The 17043-nt window shown below is 41.7% G+C and overlaps 1 pseudogene; it reads left to right on the top strand.

The window, feature by feature from the left end:
- Window positions 1–918, top strand: LOC104225204 (NAC transcription factor 32-like; annotated as a pseudogene).
- Window positions 919–17043: the final 16125 nt, after the last annotated feature.

The following is a 17043-nucleotide window of genomic DNA, read 5'->3' on the forward strand; positions in this document are numbered from 1 at the left end:
ATGTCGATGTTACCAGTACGACGTGGGTGTATCATCGGTGTTCGGTTTCACCCAACTGAAGCAGAGTTGATCAACTTTCTTAAAAGGTTCCTAAAGGGCGAGCCTTTGCCGATCGAGTGAATGCCCTAATTTCCAACTTGCCGATATCTATGGAGACCAACCATCATGGGAGATATTTGGAGCTAATTCTGATCATCCCGAAGAGAAGGTTCGCCATTTTTTTACTCGGTTGAAGAAACAGAAGAGTGAACATACAAGGGTTCGTCGAACTTGCGCCAACGAGACATAGAAAGTTAAACCAAACGTTTTCCTATCAAGAATGGTAAGTGAACTGTGGTTGGGTTTAGAAGAAGTTTCGAGTTTCAAAGTAGTACTAAAGAAGGAGAGAACAATAAAATTTGGCTGATGAAAGAATATTTCATCGGGGATGATTTCTTCGGAGAAAACTACATTCCTAAAGAGGATATTGTAGCGTGCCGAATCAAGAAGAATACAAGATCAGAGAAAAATCATGGGGTAAATATGGAGGAACAAGATGTTGCCAACGTGATCAAAGCTGTGTTGCATGGACCTGATGACTACTGCACAACGCAACCGGTGAAAATTAGTCAAGGGAATGAGATTCACAATGAGTTTACTGAAAAAATAATGTTGCATGCAGAATATGCGCCATATGATTGTTTGAGCGGAGACGGAATTCAAGTTACCATGGAGAACCAAAATAATATGATGTCCATACTTACGACAGATGCAAATACAACTTTGAATACCTTGGAACAAGAAGCATGTGGTCTACCTTTGACTGGAATGGAGCAAGGCTACAAAGCAGATTATCAGACAAATAACAACGGTGAATTCTGGGAAGCGATGAATGAAATATTGAAAGACGTTAATATTATCGTTCCTGATAATTGGTGACAATATCAGTTCTACTAGATATGCATGAAAATATCAATAGTTAATTTTACTTTTATTTTTTTTGGTAATGAAGACATATATAAAAACACATACTAAGAGTCATTACATAGTTCATTACATATGGGAACTGTTCTAGGACACGTAGTTCCCTAGCTTGTCCCTTTCCAAAATAGAAACAACAAAAGTAGGAGGAATTAGATAAGTCTGTAAGCTTCCAATGGTTGGTAAGCTGCTTCCATTCTTCGCCATTGAATCAGCCGCTTGGTTAGCCTCTCTGTAGAGCTGTAGTGGCGGATCCCCTGCTCTACTCAATAGGCATCTACAATCATCAATTAGGTTATAGGCACAGTTCTTATTATCAATTAGATTAATGAGTTCCTTACAATCCGTTTCAATAGTGAGAGGGAGGTAGTTGTTCTCTATGGCTAATTTCAGACCATGCAGTAGTGCTAATGTTTCCATAAAATATTAGTTGCATGTGAAATACTCATGCTGTACCCAAAAACCCATTCTCCATTTGCCCCTTCTGGCCACCTTTTCCTGAATTTCCAAAACATGATCCATCCATATTGAGTTTACAGATGTTTTGTTCCGGCAGTTTCCATTTAATGAGAATGGTGTCTCTAATTATGGAAGGTCGTTTTTGGTTTGTGGCCAGGAGTTTGTATTCCATGGCTTTGTTAACTATGTTTTTTAGGAGAAGAGGTTTGTTATTGTTGAATATCGTCTCATTTCTATGCAGCCAAATGTGCCAGAGGATAAAGGGAAGGATATCAGACCAAACGAGATATTCATTGAACCTAGTATTCGAGCTACTTTGGGCTTTTAACCAGTTATGTAGGGTGTATTGGTCTGGCAGTTCTGGAGTGGGGGGGAGAAGCTTGAAACCAGCTTGATCCCAGATTGTTTTGGAGTACTTACACCTAAAGAACATATGCATTATATTTTCATTCTTAGTGCTACAAATGTTGCAGGTCAGAGAGTTTGTGATGTTCCTGTTGAAGAGCATTTGTGATGTGGGGAGTTTATTATGAATAGCCGTCCATAGGAAGAATCTTATTTTGTTGAGGGTTTTAATTTTCCATAGCCATTTGTAATCTTTTGTGTCCCCCTACTCTCCCCCTTTGAGCATTTCATAAGCTGATTTGATAGTAAAAGTCCCATTGGTACTTTTGCCCCAGCTATATTTATCTTCAATAGGTTGAAATTGCTTGATGTATAAAGTGCTAGTGATTTTGTTCTTAACCTCGATTGGAAGCTGGAATGATAAATTATTAAGGTTATAAGAGTTATTTTCAATAATATCTGCTAACGGTTGATGTTGTTCATGACTCATTAAGGGCTCTTGGATTTGGGTTCTTAACGTTTCCTTATTACCTAGACAGGCGTCATGCCAGATTTTAATTGATTGCCCGTTTCTAATTTCCTAATGAATACCTTGTTTACAAATGCTTGTGCCCTAGACAATATTTTTCCAGATATAGGAGCCATTTTTATCTTGGAGATTCCAGCTTTGTTGGGGGTTCCCACTATTATATATGTTGTGAAGTACCCTACTCCAAAGGGATTTATGATTTTTTTAATATCTCCAAGCTAGGCTAGCGCTAAAGGATTGGTTTTTCCAATTTGTTTTGTATAGTCCCAACCCCCCATCCTTCTTTTGCTTTATGGCAGTGTTCCAATTTATCAAATGGTATTTTCTTTTTTCCGGAGGTGCTCCCCTATAGGAAGTTCCTTTGGATTTTATCAATGTTATTAATAGTAGCTTGGGGAGGTTGTAGATTTGCATAACATGATTGGAGATTGCAGCCAGGGTTGACTTAATGAGAGTGGTCCTTCCTGCTATGTTAAGGAAGTTGATTTTTCACCCTTTTAGTCTATTGTTTAGATGATCAATTATATACTGGAAGTCTTTCTTTGAGGGATTAGAAAAACCTATAAGGAATCCTAAGTACTTACCGAATTTTCTAGTGTGGCTTATTCATAAGCAGTTGCTAAAGTCGGTTTTTATGTCTACTGGAATATTTTCGGAAAATATTAGCCTTGATTTGTTGAAGTTGATAGATTGGCCTGAATGTACGCAAAATTTATTGAGAGTGTCTATGATAGAGTTGCAGCTTTTCTGATTAGCGTTTGCTAAAAGGATTAGATCATCTGCAAAGAATAGGTGTGATAGAGGGGGACTTTTTGAAGAGATTTTGACTGGGTCCCATCTGCAGCAGTCAATTTCGTGGTGAATTAGTCTTGACAGCATTTCCATGCAAATGATAAAGATATAAGGGGATAGGGGGTCACCCTGGCAAATACCTCTAGACGGTCTAAAGAATTCTGAATTGGATCCGTTAATAATGATAGAGGTAGACGTGGTGAGATACAGGACATGATTAGGTCAATTAAATCTTGAGGGAATTTTAGGGAGGTTAGTGAGAATTTTATAAAAGACCATTCTAGTTTATCGAATGCTTTTTCTAGGTCTATTTTAATTAACATTTTCCCCTTTTTCCTTTTAATTTTTTAAAGTGATTTAGGACCTCGTGGACAATGATACCATTATCTGAAGATCTTCTGCCCTTTATGAAGCTAGTTTGTGTTGGGTGAATTAATTTGGGCAGAAGGGGTTTGATTCTATTGACTATGATTTTTGTTACTACCTTGTAGGCAGTGTTACACAAGCTGATAGGTCGATATTGCTTGATAGTTTCAGCATTTTGGCATTTTGGGATTAGGCAGATGTAGGTGTTATTCATATCCTCAGCCATTTTTTCTCCCTAAAAGTGTCTTTGCAGAAGTCAATTAGTGCTCCTTTAGTTTTGTTCCAGAATTTCTGGTAAAAAAAGAGGTGTAGACCATTCGGCCCGGGTGCTTTGTATGGTTTAAAGGAGTCTAAAGTATTTTTTTTAATTTTACGGGTTGTGACGTCTTGGCATAGGGTTTGTTGGTCCATGTTGTCAAGGGGTTGCATAGAAGGACGTGTAGTGATTCGCTCTATGGGAGGTGTTATGTCCTGTTGTAAAGAGTTTTGTGTAGTAGTTGTTTATTAAAGATTTAATATCTTTTTGGTCGTAGTACCAGTTGCCCACTTCGTCCTTAAGACTTAGGATTCTATTCTTTCTTCTACGTTGCATGGTGGTGATGTGAAATAATTTTGTGCTTCCATCCCCTTATTTCAACCATTGTATTCGGGATTTGAGCCTCTAAAATTCCTCCTCTAGTTTTAGAATGTCATTTAATTCCTTCAATAGGTTTGTTTCAAGGTCCAGAAGGAATTGACTGGTCGTATAATTAGGGGAATTTTGTATCCCATTAATTCTGGAGATTATGATATTTTTTTATTGAAAATATTGCCAAAAGTACTAATGTTCCATTCTTTTATATTTTTTGTAAAATTTTCAATTGCTCCTAGTATATTATCTTGGTTGGTCCATGACTCCTCAACGAGATTTTTGAACGTTGGGTGAGATAACCACATGGATTCAATTCTAAAGATGTTATTACTGTGTGAGAAATTTTTGAATAGGTCTAGTTTTATGGGACAGTGGTCAGAATGAATTCTTGTTAAGTGTGTGATGTGCGCTTCTTTAAAAAGGTTGATCCAGATTGAGTTAGCTATGTATCTATCCAACCTTTCCATGATTAAAGTTCTAGTATTTTTCCTTTTATTTGTCCAAGTATATTTTGAGCCCTTATACCCTAGGTCTGTATTGATGCTTTGTCTAGTGGGTTTGGCTGCATTTCAGGTTTGTGGACTGTTTCATGGTTCTTCCTTCTAAATTCCTTTCTAGGTTGATGCGTTTGGCCGGAGTTTGTGATCTGAAAGGTATCGTGCAACAAATGTTTCCCTTGCATTTTGTGTTCCTAATTTGGTTGTCTTTGTGGAGGGGTGCTTTGCCTTCCCATTTGGTCCTATCTTTTCCTAGTTTTTTTATGAGTAACTATGGTCCAGTAGTCAATTTTCTCTGTTAGGGACTCAATTCCATCATTATTTTGGTGATTATCAGTTACGTCTTTTCCCTTTGAAGGCTTTTGGTGTGGGCAGTTTGTTTGAGTATGTCCCAATCTGCCGCATTGTGAGCAGAGCATGTTAAAACCTTCATAGGTAATCCTTTGGTAATGTCGTCCTATGATAACATGAGTTTTAAGGGGGCTTTCTATGGGTTTTAGGATACATACTCTCGCATATTTTCCCCTGGTAGTTGAAGCAGCGTATGCATCTATCCGTAGTACCTTCCCTATTTTTGGAGAATTTCATAATCATAAAATTCTATTGGTAGTTCTGGTAGTCTGGCCCAAATTGCTGAGTATGCTTGCGAGGTTACTGAGGCTACGAACTTTGGCTCCCATTTTCGGATATTGAGGAACTATTTCCCAATGAACCATGGTCCTCCATGGAGTGCTTTGTCGTAGTTTTCTGGGTTCAAGAATTTAATTAGGTAGTAGTTGTAGCCTAGGTCTATTAGTGTGATACTTTCCGTTGGTTTCCATATTGCCATGATTTTGTTTTGGAGGAAAGAGTAACTCACTTTTCTGCCAAATATTTTGATGATAACAGCATTTGTCCAGTTGTTGTAGATCATTTCTTTGTCTGTGTGAGGAATAAAGTTCTTAGATTCATTGTGATTCTCAGTTTCATCAGAAGTGTCGTGGCCCTCCACCGATTTCTGGACTGCTATTTGGTTTTGGTGATGTGCTTCTATGACGACCTGACCGGTCATCTTAAGAATTTACGCCCCGATCCCCTATTAACTACTTTCCTCGTATTTATTTTTGCTATTTTGATTTGCCGGGATGTTCGGTTTTGAGTTTCGGAGAGTTTTGGGACACTTAGTCCCTAAATGAGAGCTTAAGTATTGGAAAGTTGATTGTAGTCGGAACAGTATGAAGACGGCCTCAAAATGGAATTCTGATGGTTCTGTTAGCTCCATTGGGTTATTTCGAGCTTAGGGGCGTGTTCAGATTGTGTTTTAGAGGTCCGTAGCTAATTTGGGCTTGAAATGCCCAAAGGTCAAACTTTGAAGTTTCTAGTTTGATAGTGAAATTTTGATCCGAGGGTTGGAATGGAATTTCGGAAGTCGGAGTAGCTCTGTAGTGTTGAATATGACGTGTGTGCAAAATTTCAGGTCATTCGGATGAGGTTTGATAGATTTTTTAATCAAAAGCGTATTTTTAGAGTTTTGGAATTTTTAGGCTTGAATCCATGGTTGATTTGTCGTTTCGATGTTGCTTTAGGTATTTCAAAGATTGGTATAAGTTTGGACAATGGTATTAGACTTTTTGGTGCCTTTGGTTGAGGTCCCGAGGGCCTCGGGATGATTTCGGATGGTTGACGGAAGGATTTTGGAGTTTGGAGTTGCAGCTTCAGCTGCTGGTTTTCTGTCATAACCGCACCTACGAGTGTGGGACCGCAGGTGCGGCGCCGCAGAAGCGGCTATGTGGCCACAGAAGCGAGATAGTCCCAAAGCTCTAGGATCCGGAGGTGCAGCTGGTTTTTGCAAATGTGGTGCCGCAGATGCGACGAAGCGACCGCAAATGTGGACCCAGCCTGTTAAGTGACTTTTCGCACCTTCGATGCATTCTTCCGCATGTGAGGGATCGCAGGTGCGGTAATCGCTGGGCAGAAACATATAAATACTTGCCTTCGCGAAATTTAGTTATTTTTCACCTTTTTTCAAACGGGAAAAAGCTTGGGGAGCATTTTTCAAGAGGGATTTTCAGAGGAGTTCATTGGGGTAAGGTCTTTGGTCCCTAAACTTGTTATTGGAATGATTTTTTTCAATTTAAGCATGAAAAATTAAGGAAAATCAGTGGTAAATTGGGGGTTAGGGCTTGACTAATTAGAGACCTTTGAGTGATAATTTGAGGTGACCCTTTGAGGTCCGATTTTGGTACTTTTGATATGACTGAACTCGTGAGAGTGTGAGGATTCTGGAAATATAAATTTTTTCCGATTCCGAGGCATGGTCCCGAGGGGCGTTTTGGTCATTTTTTCTAATTTCGCGTATTAGCTTAGAATTTCTTTGTAGAATCAGTTACTTGAAGTGTTATTTATATTATGCGATTGAATTGAATAGATTTGGGCTATTTGGAGTCGAGTACTCGTGGCAAGAGCATGGTTTCGGATTGATTTGAGCTGGTTCGAGGTAAGTGGCTTACCTAACCTTGTGTGGGGGACCTTTCCCTTAGGATTAGGTATATTTAATAATTGAAATGCCTTGTACGTGAGGTGACGAGTACGTACTTGAGCTAATTGTTGAAAATCCGGTTTTCTTTAAGTAATTTTAATTGTGTTCCTTTTTCCTGTCTTATACTACTTGCAATTTAAGTCTGTTGTTAGCCTAGAAAAGCATGTTTAACTGACTTAATTGCTTACTTGCTTAAACTTCCTTAATTGTATTATGTGAAGCATGTTAGGTTAAAATTACATGTTTACTTGGTACGAAATTGAGCTTAAATGAGTATTCCTTGTGTTGTTGCTACGTGTTTTACTTTGGGACTACGGGACGGCATCCCCGGAGATCCCTTGCACGTATTTATGATTTGAGCTGAGGTGCGGGATACCAAGAGATCCCTAGAATATATTGAGGATACCGAGAGATCCTCAGGAAACCAAGAGATCCCTGGCATATATTGAGGATACAAAGAGATCCTCGGGATACCAAGAGATCCCTGGCATATATTGAGAGTACTAAGAGATCCTCGGGATACTGAGAGATCCCCAGTTATTTCCTTGTGATTGTTTTTGCCTCTGTTTTTGTTATTGAATTCCTCATTTTTTTGTATTAAATTCTTATTGTTAGCTTTCAACTGTACTGCTTATCTTACACTGTCATACCTTATATTTTCATTTGATCTCAGTAGGGCCCTGACCTTCCTCATAACTACCCGACTGAGGTTGGGCTTGGCACTTACTGAGTACCGCTGTGGTGTAATCATGCCCTTTCTGCGCATGTTTTTCATGTGCAGATCCAGGTACTTTGACTCAGTCCTATCATCCTTGAGGCGAGGCGACTGCTCCAGAGACTTCGAGGTATATCTGCCGCGTCCGCAGACCGAGAAGTCCCTTTCCATTCTATCTTGTAGTGATAGCCCTTCTATTTTCTTCTATTGATGTAGACATTCGGAGTTAGAGAATTTTTATTATATTCGTAGCTTGTGATTCATGGGTTTCCGGGTTTTGGAAAAATGTATTGGTTAGAGTTAATATTGTGTATGTCAGGCGGCACTTTTAATCGTTGTTTCATTACTCTATTTCTGTTTTAAATTGTCTTCTTCCGCAAATTTGGTTTATCTTCCGCAATTTAGGCTTACCTAGTCGTAGAGACTAGGTGCCGTCACGATGGTTCACGGAGGACAAACTGGTATCGTGACAAGTTGGTATCAGAGTTCTAGGTTCATAGGAGTCATGAATCACAAGCCGGTTTATTAGAGTCTCGTTGATCGGTACGGAGACGTCTGTACTTATCTACGAGAGGCTATGTAACTGTTAGGAAAATTTCACTTCATTTGATTTCCTTGTCGTGCGAGATTTTGATATCACTATTCTAAACTTCTATCTTCTATTCTCTCACAGATGGTGAGGACATGCGCTACCCGAGATGATCAGGCACCCGCGCCCCCTACTATAGCCGTCAGAGGCCGGGGCCGGGGTAGAGGCTGAGGACGTGCACGTGGTGCAGTCAGAGCACCTGCGTGAGCTGCCACTGAGGTACCACCAGCAGTTCTAGCTAGAGTTCAGACACCTGATATGCCTACTGCTACTACTACTCCAGCACTTCAGGAGACTCTGGCACAGTTCATGAGCATGTACACCACTTTGGCTCAAGTAGGGTTTCTTCCCCTTGCTGCAGCTACATCTTAGGCCGGGGGAAGAGCACAAGCTCCCACCGCCCACACTCCTGAGCAGCGAGTGCATATTGAGCAGGTCTCTAAGATTATTCCTGTACAACCGGCAGTCCGAGATCAGCCCGAGGACAGGGCAATGGTTTCCGAGGATGAACAACTAAGGCTTGAGAGGTTCAAGAAGTACAAGCCTCTTGTATTCAGTGGTCTAGCATCGATTGATGCTCTGGGATTTCTAGATGAGCGTTACCGTATATCTCCGTACCATGGGTATATCAGGATCGAGTAAGGTTTCCTTCACTACTTTCCAGCTTCGAGGAGCCGCCTATGATTGGTGGTGCACCTATGAGTTAGACTGTCCGGATGATGCTGCTTCACTAATATGGACTCAGTTTTCAGATCTGTTCCTGAGAGACTATGTTCCTCAGAGCCTCAGAGACCCATGGCGCGTAGAGTTTGAGCACTTGCCCTAGGGTGCCATGACTGTCTCAAAGTATGTTGTTCGTTACATTAGCTTGGCTAGACATGCCCTAGCCTTGGTTTCTACTGTTCGTGAGAGGGTTCACTGGTTTATTCCCAGCGTCAGGTCTAGTATGGCTCGTGAGTTGTAGATGGATATTTCTTATCAGCAGGTGGTGAGCATTGCTAGAAGGATTGAAGGTATGCATGCTAGGAAAAGAGAGGAGAGGGAGGCCAAGAGGTCTCGAGAGTCGGGCCATTATTCTGGTGCCCGTGCCCAAGATACAGGTCGTCATGGTAGGGGTTATATGAGCCGCCCTGTTCATTCAACTCTTCCAGTAGCCAGTGGTATTCCAGCTCCTCCTAGACCTCAGAAGCCTTATTATGCACCCCGGTATCAAGCGCGCCTCCTGCGCGGGGTGCTTTCAGAGGTTAGTCCAGCAGACCTGGCCCGAGCCAGTCGCAACCACCACGTCCTCCTAAATCTTGTTTTGAGTATGGTGACATACGCCATGTGGTGAGGTATTACCCTAGACTTAAGAGGAGTGCGCCTCCATAGACTTCTCAGCTACAGCACGCCCACAAAGTTCTCAGGCTATGGTTACAGCTCCAGTTGCTACCCCACCTGCTCAGCCAGCCAAAGGAGGAGGTCGAGGAGGTAGAGGTCGCCCTAGAGGGGGAGGTTAGGCCCGATACTATGCCCTTCCTGCCCGTACCGAGGTTGTTGCCTCCGATTCTATCATCACAAGTATTATACTAGTTTGTCACAAAGATGCATCGGTTCTATTCGATCCAGGCTCCACTTACTCTTATGTGTCTTTTTATTTTGCTTTGCATTTGTATGTACCTCGGGATTCTTTGAGTTCCTCTATTTATGTTTCTACTCCTATGGGAGATTCTCTTGTTGTGGACCGTATTTCTCGATCGTGTTTGGTTGCTCTTAGTGGTTTTCAAACCAGAGCCAATTTATTATTGCTCAGCATGGTAGATTTTGATATTATCTTGGGAATGGACTGGTTATCACCCCATTTTTCTATTCTTGATTGTCACGCCAAAATCGTGATGCTAGCTATGCCAGGTGTACATTGTGTTGAGTGGAGGGGTACTTTAGATCACACTCCCAGTAGAGTTATTTCTTTTTTTAAAGCTCAGAGTATGTTTGAGAAGGGGTGTGATGTGTATTTAGCTTATGTGAGAGATGTCAGTATTGATACCCCTTCAGTTGATTCAGTCCTAGTAGTATGGGATTTTCTCGATATGTTTCCAGCTGAACTTCTGGGCATGCCGCCTGATAGAGATATTGATTTTGGCATTGATCTATTGCCGGGCACTCAGCCCATTTCTATTCCTCCGTATCGTATGGCTCCTCCTGAGTTGAAGGAGTTGAAGGATCAATTACAGGAATTGCTTGATAAGGGTTTTATTTGGCCCAGTGTATCACCTTGGGGTGCTCCTATCTTGTTTTTGAAGAAAAAAGATGGTTTTATGCGTATGTGTATTGATTATCGCCAGTTGAACAAGGTTACAGTGAAGAACCGTTATCCTTTGCCTCGTATTGATGATCTATTTGACCAGCTTCAGGGTGCACGGGTGTTTTCTAAGATTGACTTGCGCTCAGGTTACCATTAGTTTAAGATTCGGGAACTAGATATCCCGAAGATTGCTTTCAGGACTCGGTATGGTATTACGAGTTCCTTGTTATGTCATTTGGGCTGACCAACGCCTCAGCAGCCTTTATGCATTTGATGCACAGTGTGTTCCGGTCATATCTTGACTCGTTTATCATTGTCTTTATTGATGATATTCTGGTGTATTCTCAGAGTCGGGAAAATCATGAGCAGCACCTGAGGACTGTGCTTCAAACTCTAATAGAGAAGAAGTTATATGCTAAGTTCCCAAAATGTGAGTTTTGGTTGGATTCTGTGGCATTCTTAGGCCACGTGGTATCGAGTGAGGGTATTTAGGTGGATTTGAAGAAGTAGAGGTTGTGTAGAGTTGGCCCAGACCATCCTTAGCTACAGAGATCCGCAGTTTCCTTGGCTTGGTGGGTTACTACCGTCATTTTGTTGAGGGGTTTTCATCGATTGCAGCCCCTATGACTAGACTGACCCAGAAGTGTGCTCTGTTCCAGTGGATGGAAGAGTGTGAGGTGAGCTTTCAGAAGCTCAAGACAGCTTTGACTACAGCCCCAATTTTGATATTGCTTGTAGGTTCGGGGTCTTACACTATCTATTGTGATGCCTCGAGGATTAGCCTTAGAGCAGTTTTGATGCAGGATGGTAGGGTGATTGCCTAAGCGTCCAGACAGTTAAAGGTACATGAGAAGAATTACCCTGTCCATGATCTAGAGTTATCTACCATTGTTCACGCGCTGAAGATCTGGCATCATTATTTGTACGGTGTCCCCTGTGAGATTTATACTGATCATCGGAGCTTGCATCACCTGTTCAAGCAAAAGGATCTAAATTTGTGCCAAGGGAGATGGTTAGAGTTACTGAAGGACTATGATATTACCATTTTGTATCACCTGGGCAAGGCCAATATGGTGGCTGATGACTTGAGTCGTCGGACAGAGAGTTTGGGGAGTTTGGCTTATTTACCAACATTGGAGAGGCATGTGGCGATGAATGTTTAGGCCTTAGCCAACCAGTTTGTGAGATGGATTCTAGCTTGCGTGGTTTCTCAGTCTTCCTTATTTGATCGTATCAGGGAGTGTCAGTATGATGACCCTCATTTTCTTGTCCTCGAGGAAAAGGTTCAACATGATGATGCCAGAGATGTGACTATTGGTGATGACGGGGTATTGAGGATGCAGGGTCGGATTTGTGTACCCAATGTTGATGGACTTCAGGAGTTGATTCTAGATGAGGCCCATAATTCGCGGTATTCCATTCATCCGGGTGCCGCAAAGATGTATCAGGATTTGAGGCAGCACTATTGGTGGAGGAAAATGAAGAAGGATATAGTTGGATTTGTAGCTCGGTGCCTCAACTGTCAGCAGGTGAAGTATGAGCACCAAAGACCGGGTGGGTTGCTTCAGCAGATAGAGATTCCAGAGTGGAAGTGGGAGCGGATCACCATGCATTTTGTAGTTGGGCTCCTACGGACGTTGAGAAAGTTCGATGCTATTTGGGTGATTCATCGATCGACTGACCAAGTCCGCGCACTTCATTCCTGTGTGTACTACCTATTCTTCGGAGCATCTAGTAGAGATTTATATCCGGGAGATTGTTCGTCTACAGTATTCCAGTTTCCATCATTTCAGATAGAGGTACTCAGTTCACATCACGGTTCTGGAAGGCCGTTCAACATGAGTTGGGTACTCGGGTGGAGTTGAGTACAACATTTCACCCTCAAACGGACTGACAGTACGAGTGTACTATTCAGATTCTTGAGGATATGCTCTGTGCGCGTGTGATTAAGTTTGGAGGGTCTTGGGATCAGTTTTTGTCATTGGCGGAGTTTGCCTACAACAACAGTTATCAGTCCAGCATTCAGATGGCATCGTACGAGGCTTTATATGGTAGGCGGTGTATATCCCCGGTGGGTTGGTTTGAGCCGGGTGAGGCTAGATTGTTGGGCAGAGACTTGGTTCAGGATGCTCTAGAGAAGGTTAAGGTGATTCAGGATAGACTCCGTACAGCCCAGTCCAGACAGAAGAGTTACGTGGACCGGAAGGTTCGTGATGTTTCCTATATGATTGGAGAGCGGGTTCTGCTTCGGGTTTCGCCTATGAAGGGAGTTATGAGATATGGAAAGAAAGGGAAGTTGAGTCCGAGATTTATTGGCCTTTTTGAGATATTGAGGCATGTTGGGGAGGTTGCTTATGAGCTTTCCTTAACTCCCAGCTTGGCATGAGTTCATCCGGTATTTCATGTTTCGATGCTCCGGAGGTATCACGGTGATCCGTCGCACGTGTTGGATTTCAGTTCAGTCCAGTTGGACAAGGATCTATCATATGTTGAGGAGCCAGTGGCAATATTGGACATGCAGGTTAAAAAGCTAAGGTCAAAGAACATTGCATCAGTAAAGGTTCAGTGGCGGAGTCAGCCGGTCGAGGACGCGACCTAGGAGACCGAGTAGGATATGTACAGCCATTACCCTCATTTTTTCACTACTTCAGGTATGTCTTTATGCTTGTTCGAGGACGAATGAATGTTTAAGTGTAGGAGGATGTGATGACCCGGTTGGTCGTCTTAAGAATTTATGCCCCGATCCTTTATTAACTGCTTTCCCCGTGTTTATTTCTGCTATTTTGATTTGCCGGAATGTTCGGTTTTGAGTTTCGGAGAGTTTTGGGATACTTAGTCCCTAAATGAGAGCTTAAGTGTTGGAAAGTTGACCGTAGTCAGAACAGTGTAAAGATGGCCTCAGAATGGAATTCTGATAGTTCCATTAGCTCTATTAGGTGATTTCGGGCTTAGGGGCGTGTTCGGATTGTGTTTTGGAGGTCTGTAGCTAATTTAGGCTTGAAATGCCGAAATGTCGAATTTTGAAGTTTTCAATTTGATAGTGAGATTTTGATCCGAGGATCGGAATGGAATTCCGGAAGTTGGAATAGCTCCGTAGTGTTGAATGTAACGTATGTGAAAAATTTTAGGTCATTCGGACGAGGTTTGATAAACTTTTTGATCGAAAACATATTTTTAGAGTTTTGGAATTTCTAGGCTTGAATATGTGGTTGATTCATCATTTCAATGTTGTTTTAGGTGTTTCAAAGATTGGTATAAGTTTGGACAGTGGTATTAGACTTGTTGGTGCCTTTGGTTGACGTTCAGGGGGCCTCGGGATGATTTCGGATGATTGACGGAAGGATTTTGGAGTTTGGAGTTGTAGCTTCTGCTGCTGGTTTTCTATCATAATTGCACCTACGAGTGTGGGACCGTAGGTACAGCTCCGTAGAAGCCGCTATGTGGCCGCAGAAGTAAGATAGGCCCAGAGCTCCAGGATCCGCAGGTGCGGATGGGTTTTTGCAAATGCGGTGCCGCAGATGTGGCCAAACAACCGCAGATGCGGACCCAGCCCGTTAAGTGACTTTTCGCACCTGCGATGCATTCTTCCGTAGGTGCGGGACCACAGGTGCACTCCCTTGACCGCAGATGCCAGTAATCATTGGGCAGAAACATATAAATACCTGCCTTCGCGAAATTTAGCCATTTTTCACCTCTTTTCAAACGGGAAGAAGTTTGGGGAGCATTTTTCAAGAGGGATTTTCAAAGGTGTTCATTGGGGTAAGGTCTTTGGTCCCTAAACTCCTTATTGGAATGAGTTTTATCAATTTAAGCATGAAAAATTAAGGAAAACCAGTGGTAAATTGAGGTTAGGGCTTGACTAATTAGAGACTTTTGAGTGATGATTTGAAGGACCCTTTGAGGTCCGATTTTGGTACTTTTGGTATGACTGAACTCGTGAGGGTGTGAGGATTCTGGAAATGTAAATTTTACCCGTTTCCGAGATGAGGGCCTAAGGGGCATTTTGGTCATTTTCCCTAATTTTGCGTATTAGCTTAGAATTTCTTTGTAGAATCAGTTACTTGAAGTGTTATTTATATTATGCAATTGAATTGTATAGATTTGGGTCATTTGGAGTCGAGTACTCGTGGCAAGAGCGTGGTTTTGGATTGATTTGAGCTGGTTCGAGGTAAGTGGCTTGCCTAACCTTATGTGGGGGACCTTCCCCTTAGGATTTGGTATATTTGATAATTGAAATACCTTGTACGTGAGGTGGCGAGTACGTACTTGAGCTAATTGTTGAAAATCTGGTTTTCTTTAAGTAATTTTTTGTGTTCCTTTTTCCTGTCTTATACTACTTGCAATTTAAATCTGTTGTTAGCCTAGAAAAACATGTTTAACTGACTTAATTGCTTACTTGCTTAAACTGCCTTAATTGTATCATGTGAAGCATGTTAGGTTAGAATTACATGTTTACTTGGTACAAAATTAAGCTTAAATGAGTATTCCTTGTGTTGTTGCTGCGTGTTTACTTTGGGACTAAGGGATGGCATCCCGGGAGATCCCTGCACGTATTTATGATTTGAGCTGAGGTGCGGGATACCAAGAGATCCCTAGCATATATTTAGGATACCAAGATATCCCTAGCATATATTGAGGATACCGAGAGATCCTCGGGATACCAAGAGATCCCTAGCATATATTGAGGGTACTAAGAGATCATCGGGATACTGAGAGATCCCCGGTTATTTCCTTATGATTTTTTCCCTCTGTTTCAGTTATTGAATTCCTCGTTTTCTTGTATTAAATTCTTATTGTTAGCTTTCAACTATTCTGCTTATCTTATACTGTCATACCTTATATTTTTATTTTATCTCAGTAGGGCCCTGACCTTTCTCGTCACTACCCGACTGAGGTTAGGCTTGACACTTACTGAGTACCGTTGTGGTGTACTCATGCCCTTTCTGCACACGTTTTTCATGTGCAGATCCAGGTACTTTGACTTAGTCCTATCACCCTTGAGGCGAGGCGACTGCTCCAGAGGCTTCGAGGTATATCTGTCGTGTCCGCAGACCGAGGAGTCCCTTTCCATTCTATCTTGTAGTGATGTCCCTTCTATTTTCTTCTGTTGATGTAGACATTCCATAGTTAGAGTATTTTTATTATGTTCGTAGCTTGTGATTCATGGGTTTTCGGGTTTTGGGAAAATATATTAGTTTTAAGAGTTAACATTGTGTATGTCGAGTGACATTTTTAATCACTGTTTCATTACTCTATTTCTATTTTAAATTGTCTTCTTCTGTAAATTTGGTTAATCTTCCGCAATTTAGGCTCACGGATGTGATGACCCAAAAGGTCATCACTTTGGGTCATCACTTGTTTTAAAAGTGAATTCTGTGTTTCAAGGCCTTAAAAACCTCTTTCGGCATCACCTCAATTTGCGTGCGCAGTTCGGGCGCGTAGCTGGAAATCCATTTTTGTGAAAATCTGTGAAAAATGATAAATTTTGACTATAAAATGAATTAATTTGACTTCGGTCAATATTTTGTGTAAACGGACCCGGACCCATGATTTGACGGTCCCGGAGGGTCCGTAGAAAAATATGGGACTTGGACGTATGCCCGGAATCGAATTCCGAGGTCCCAATCCCGTGAAATGAATTTTTAAAGAAAATAGTTTTTTGAAATTGTTTATGAGATTTGGAAATGAATTGTGATTAGAACTCGATGGTATCGGGCCCGTATTTTGGTTCCGGCGCCCGGTAAAGGTCTTATATATGATTTAAGATAAGTCTGTGAAATTTGGTATGAAACGGAATTGAAACGATGTGAATCAAATTATTTTTGAGAAAATTAGAAATTGGAAATTCTTAAGAAAATTTCATGATTTTCATGCTAAATTCCTAGTTGTTGATGTTATTTTAGTGATTTGAATGTACGAGCGAGTCCGTATGATATTTTTAGGTTGGAGTGCATGTTTGGTTTGGAGCCCCGAGAGCTCGGGTGAGTTTTGGATAGGCCACGGGGTAGATTTTGGACTTGGAAAATTGCAGATTCTCAGCTGGTGTGATCAGGTCTGCAGGCTTCGCATTGGCTCGCAAATGCAACAAACGTTCGCAAATGCGAAGGGTAGACCTGGCAGCCTGAGTCGCAAATTCGACTGTATTCTCGCAAATGCGATTTGGCATTTGCGAACAGCCTCTCGGAAATGCAATGATGGTTGGAATGTTGAGTGTATCGCAAATGCGACATATGTTTCGCAAATGCGGAAGGAGCAATTCCCATATCTGCAACCTGCAATTTTTATACTTAGTCGAAAATCAACCATTTTTCACATCTTTTCAAAACACAAACTCCCTAGGGCGATTTTTCAAGAACAA

Source organism: Nicotiana sylvestris, chromosome 3, assembly GCF_000393655.2.
Source record: "Nicotiana sylvestris chromosome 3, ASM39365v2, whole genome shotgun sequence".
NCBI classification, from domain to species: Eukaryota; Viridiplantae; Streptophyta; class Magnoliopsida; order Solanales; family Solanaceae; genus Nicotiana; species Nicotiana sylvestris.